Source organism: Megascapheus bottae, chromosome 2 (assembly GCF_031878675.1).
Source record: "Megascapheus bottae isolate mThoBot1 chromosome 2, mThoBot2.hap1, whole genome shotgun sequence".
NCBI classification, from domain to species: Eukaryota; Metazoa; Chordata; class Mammalia; order Rodentia; family Geomyidae; genus Megascapheus; species Megascapheus bottae.
The window spans coordinates 44,623,689-44,629,688 of NC_143510.1; the positions used below are offsets into that span (position 1 = coordinate 44,623,689).

The 6,000-nt window shown below is 49.9% G+C and overlaps 1 protein-coding gene across 2 annotated transcripts in view; it reads right to left on the reverse strand.

Annotated features, from left to right (window-relative positions):
- Positions 1 to 4,936, reverse strand: part of Scaf11 (SR-related CTD associated factor 11) — a 66,912-nt gene extending 61,976 nt beyond the window's left edge. For both annotated transcript variants that reach the window (XM_090324547.1, XM_090324538.1), the window contains exon 1: positions 4,674 to 4,936. The gene's annotated coding sequence lies outside the window, so the exon portion shown is untranslated. The remainder of the gene's footprint in view (positions 1 to 4,673) is intronic.
- Between the last annotated feature and the right edge of the window lie 1,064 nt (positions 4,937 to 6,000).

The following is a 6,000-nucleotide window of genomic DNA, read 5'->3' on the forward strand; positions in this document are numbered from 1 at the left end:
GTAAATTTAGTGGAAAGGTTCATGCCTGTAATCCTAACTACTTGGGAGGTTGAGATCAGGAGGTTCCAGACCAGCCAAAGCAAAATGTTGGGGCCATCCCAGTTAAAAGAGTAAATCAGTTCATTCTTGGCTATAGGCTAGTCAAGGCATAAACAGGAAACCCTATTCAAAAAGTAAAATAGGCTGAGAGCATAGCTCAAGTGGTAGAGTGCCTGACTACCAATCACGAGGCCCTGAATTCAAACCCTAGTACCTCAAAAACAGAAAAATCTAGTTCAGCTTCTAAATGATATAATTTTTTTAACACTAAGACAGTTATATCACTCTAAGTTTCATCTAATTTTAAAGAACTCTCCTTTCAAGATTTGGCTCCTGTAAATGGACACAGTCTGTATGTCTGGATATAACAGTTCATTCAACACTGAGATGACAATGATCAGTTTTAAGGTTTGTTTCAGACAGCATACTAATTTGCTGAATATCAAGTGCCTACACTGTTCACATGCTTAGGGATAAAACAGCGACAAAAATGACAGTCTCAGAGTGAAGAAACACAATAAACTCAAGTTAATAAATGGAGTTAAACATAAGAGAATTTGACAAAGTGAGCTGGGTGCAGTGGCTCACGCCTGTAATCCTAGCTACTCAGGAGGCTGAGATCTGAGGATCACAGTTCAAAGACAGCCCAGGCACTAAAAGTCCATGAGACTCTTATCCCCAAATAACCAACAGAAAAACCAGAAGTGGTGCTGTGGCTCAAGGGATAGGACAGTAGCCTAGAGCTGAAAAGCTCAGGGACAAAGCCCAGTCCCAAGGATAGGGCAGTAGCCTTGAGCTGAAAAGCTCAGGGACAGCGCCATGCCCAGAGTTCAAGCCCCATAACCTACAAAAAAAAGAATTTGGCAAGGTGATAAAAGGTTATAGAGAAAAATCTAGCAAAAACAGAAATAGGAGAAAGTGTGACCATGGTTTTCTATAGTGCTGTCAGAGAAGATCTCAGTAGCATAATGAAAATGTGGTTGGGAGAAGGATAACATGAAGAAAGAACTCAAATAACTGATAGCTTTGTAGGCCTTAGTAAAACTAAGTCTAGGAAGGAAAGTGAGAATGGATATGATCTGATGAATTTTACTAAACTCACTCTAGGCAACTGAGTGTTAAAGACTGTAAAGGTCATAATGGTATCGGGAAGTTACTCTGTATGTGAGAAATGGTGTTGATATTTTTATACTTTATACTGAATTTCTATGTGCCATGATATAAAAAGAAAATGAAAAGCCAGAGGCCAATGGCACAAACCTGTAATCCAGTTGTTCAAGAGGCTGAACTCTGAGGACAGGGTTTTAAACCAGCATGAGCAGGAAAATCCTAAAGACTTCTTTTTTTTTGGATGGAGGGCGGGAGAAGAGGTCAGTCAAGGAGCTTGAACTCAGGAACTGAGCTCTGTCCCTGAGCCTTTCTGCTCAAGGCTAGTGCTCTACCACTTTGAGCCACAGCTCCACTTCCAGACTTCACCCAGTTCTGTGGTGGTTAACTGGATATTGGAGTCTCTCAGACTTCTGTCCAAGCTGACTTAGAACCATGATCCATAGGTACTCCTCTTGAGTACCTTAGGAATACAGGCATAAGCCACCAGTACTCAGCTTTCCCCTTATCTACAACTAAAACACCAAAAGTCAGAGTGGCTACAGTAGTAAAGAGCATTAGCCTTGAGGGGAAAAAAAAAAAAAAAGGGTCCCAAGCCCTGAACTCAAGGCCCAGAAGAGCCTTATCCCCTCTCCCAACCATCCCTCCACAAAAAAAGGGAAAGCTAAGTCTTATGAATAGCAGATTTTTAACTTTGGGCTCTTCTCAATGCTACCACAGTTCTATTTACTGAGACACATTGCTCAGTCTAAAGTTTGGTATTGAAATTCCTCCTGTGCTGTTCTTTCTGCTAAGAATTGTTTTTGCTATACAGGGTCTTTTATTATTCCATATGAAATTTTGGATTGCTTCTTCTATTTCCTTAAAGAATGACATTGGGGTATTGATGGGTATCACATAGAACAAGACTATTTACTGCCTATTCTTAGCAAAAGGAGTATGTTAAAAATTTGTTTCAAAGGCTGAGCACAGTGGCTCACTCTCAAGAGGCTGAGAACCACAGTTAAAAGTCAGCCCGGGCACTAAAATCCTTGAAACTCATCTCAATTAACCACCAGAAAACCAGAAGTGGCGCTGTGGCTCAAGGGGCAGGGTGGTAGCCTTGAGTTGAAGAGCTCAAGGACGGCACCCAGGCCCAGAGTTCAAGTCCCACAACCAACCAAAAACAATAGGAAAAGGAAATCAAGATCCAATCTACATCACTACAAGACAAGAACAGAACTTGAAAAGAACTTGGAAAGTTGCGATGAAAATTGCTCTATGACTGACTTTAATCCCTTTTTGTTTTAAATGTCTGCTACCTTCTTCAGCCAGGGTCTTAAGGTTTTACAATTCTTTCATTGTTGTACTTTTAAAAGTTCAACATAGCTTATGGGTAATGTAGCACTGTACTTTCTTACAGCTAAAGTTTTTACTGAAGATAAATCAACAGCATCATGTAACTGAACTGATTCAAGAACACTGATTCAAAAATATTGCCCAAGTACTGGTTCATCTCAAAGAAAAGTGAACTTTCCTAAAGTTTCAATTTCAAACAATAAGCCACATTAGCAAAGGGGGGGGGACTTAACATTTCCTCTAACCAAGAAATTAAATAACAACTTTATATTTTCTTACAGCATTTTTCTCTTTTTGACATATGAAAGATTGTCTTGACTGCATGAGCACACCTAGCAGGGCTAGGAGTTTGGCCTAGTGGTAGAGTGCTTGCCTAGCATGCAAGAAGATCTAGGTTGGATTCCTCTGTAACACACACATTGAAAAGGCAGGAGTGGTACTGTGGCTCAGGTGGCAGAGCACTAGCCTTGCGGAAAAAGACCAAGGAAAGTGCTCAGTCCCTGAGTTCAGGCTGCAGGACTGGCAAAGGGGAGAGAGGGAGGGAGGGAGGGAGGGAGGCACACACGCTCGCGCACAGACAGACAGACAGACACACACACACACACACACACACACACACACACACGGGGGGGGGGGGAAGCAAATTTTAAATTCTCAAAGTCATGAATGTGGAACCCAATGTTAGAAACTGACAACCAAAAAAAACCAAAACAAAACAAAAAAACAAAAAACCCTCAAATGCATAAACACAAAATAAATCCAAATTATCTTTGACAGAACGATACAAACAAATTCGAAGACAGTTTCAAACATTCCTTTCTGCCTTACCATTAAAATAATAACAGTAAAAAAAAAAATTCAGCCAAATGCCAAAGAAGGAAAGACCAAAGAAGTCCAAAAAAGACTTGATCACACATTAAATTTTTCATATGGTTAACAGCAAAATAAAAATGCAACAGTTCTTTCGGCATGCAAAGCCTCCAATATTCTGCCATCGGGCAAGTAGTCATATGCATGGAATTAACTTTTTTAAAAACAAGAAAACACATTCACTAATGTACTTTTCCCAAAATTCAGAGGAAATTTTCGAAGAGGGGAAATTTAAGATCAGCATCGATCAGTATATTAAAAACTTTACTCAGCGGTTTTGCATAAATATCTTGGTACGCTGGTAGTGCAAGAACGTTCGTCAAAATGTAATCCAAAATGAATGAAGACATTTATCCCGTATATTCGATAAGCCAGTGGAGAAAAATACTGATTTAAAAAAAAATCACCATTTATGAATGCTTTAATCGACTACAATGAAGTCTTTAAACATTTTTCAAAATACATAAGGGTGACAAGACCTCCAATCCCGCGTAAAAGATACAAAACTCTCAACTTCAACTGGTATACCATTTTCCCAGGTCTGAAGACACGGGTGGGGGGAGGGGCTAGAGTTAGTCAGGACCTCCCGATCCCCCCCCCCCCGCTCCCACCCCCCCCCCCCCAGTTAGGTGTCCGGCCAGGCGGCAGCAGGTCTCCGGGACGAGGCCCGAGTAAGTGGCAGAAGGGGCCGTCACCTCAGGGCAGGGGTTAAGGACCCGCGCAGCGCTTCCCATTCGCGCGCACACGGGAGGTCACCGCGTAGTAAAGTTTGGTTTCACGAGCGGCCTTCTTCGGCCTCCGGCGACAAAAGCAAAGTCGCCCTCGGGAAGCCAACGCACCCGGAGCGAGGGCGTCCGGAAGCTCCGCAGGACACTTATCTCTGCAGAGGAGGAGGGGGGTGTCTGCCCAGGTCTAAGCGGGGACCCCGTCCTCCCCCCCCCCATTAGGCCCGACACCCCGGCGAGCACGGGCATCGCCGGCGCAGGCATTGGAAGGCGCGCAGGCCTCGGGAAGGAAAGAAGACGGGGCGGGCTGGGGTGGGGTTTCCTTCGCCGGGAGGGGGGACCCGGGAGGAAAATGGGGTCCATCCCAGCTGCAGCACCCCCACCTTCTCCCTTCCCGCCTGGAAAAACGGCTCCAACTTTCCTCCAAACGCTTGACGTCGCCTGGGCCCCGGGAGATTCCGAAACTTTGTCCGCCCTCCGCCTCCACGGGGCCCCGCTCCCCCGCCGCCCCACACCGGCCCCCGGGCCGCGCTCCCCGCCCGCGGCGGCCCAAGCCCACCCCCTCCCCCACCCCCCGGGTCGGCCCGTGTTTACCTCAAGCCGAGGTCGAGGCGCGCGCTCCGGCGGCCGCGGGCCCCGCCGCGGCAAGCTCGGGGTCTCCCGTCACTCGGCCGCGGAGTTCCCCAACATGGACTCCTCCGTCCGCGCTGCGGGGCTGGCGGGAGGCGCCGGTGAGGCTGGGCCGGGTCTCGAGTCGGCAGCGGCGAGGCGAGGAGCGGACACGGGCCGCGCAGCTCCGCGCCGCTTGCGCCACCGCGGCTTCCCCGCTCCCTCCCTCCCCCCGCCTTGTCTGGCCTCCTCCCTCCCTCCGCGTCGTCCTCTCTCCTCCTCCCCCCCACTCCCGCCCCCTCCGCGGTGCTCGCCCGCGCCGCCACAGGTCGGCGCGCTACGGTGACGCAGGCAATCACTGGACCGTCCACATTCTGTTTACTCGCTCGCTTCGGGGCTCTGGCGGACGATCGCCGCACGAGGGCGCCGGCTGGCTGCCTCGCGCGACGGCTAGAGCGTGGTGGGCGGAGTCACGCCGTGCGTCGGGCTCGTGAGCGGGAGGAAGGGCGGCTGCGAGGGCCGGGGAGGCTTCTGGGAAACCCGCTCTGACCCCTCCCTCAGGCCACACGCGCGGCGCGCTGTGCGCATGCGGCACGCGTGGACGTGGGGCGGGGGCCACGCTGCTTCGGCCGCTTAGCAGGGCTAGGTTGACAAGGACAATAAGAGGGAGGTTGCGCGGAGGCGGGGGGGGGCACGGGAGGCCGGCTTTTGTTTGTCTCTGGTTCTTCTCTTCTCTAGACACTGGTGGGAAGGGGTTTGTGCTGTCTTCTCTGCCATAACCTGGTAGGGACCGGTGCTTGTGGGTGGGTGGGTGGTGGCGGAAGTGGGTCAGGGCCCGAGCCCGGCCCGGAGCGCGGCCCGCGGGCGGTGGGTGGGAGCGGCAGCCCCTGGGGCCGCCCTCCCCTGCGCCACGCGCATCCAGGAGGACGTTTCTAATGTCTTAATCTTGGATTTAAAACCAGAAAGATCACGTGTGCCTTCCGAGACCTGGCGGGGGTTAAGGACACGTGCTGGTTCCTTCAGTGATGGTGCCTGCCGGCATGACGGGACCTGCGTGTCCTCGCTGGCTGCTGCTCAAGTGGCTGGTCGGATCCTTTTACTTCAGACCATGTCTTTAAAGACTCCTCCTCCCCAAAATGTCACAGTCCCTGGGACCCATCCTTTCTCTTCTGGCTAACACCAGCAAGCAACAAGCTGTAGAGGGGATCCTTCCAAGTCCCCCACGCTAGTGTCTCATAGCTCTAATGGGACAGTAGGCCTGCAGACTTGGCCTCCCCAATTCACCACTGATGCATCCCGCTGTGCTCCCTCA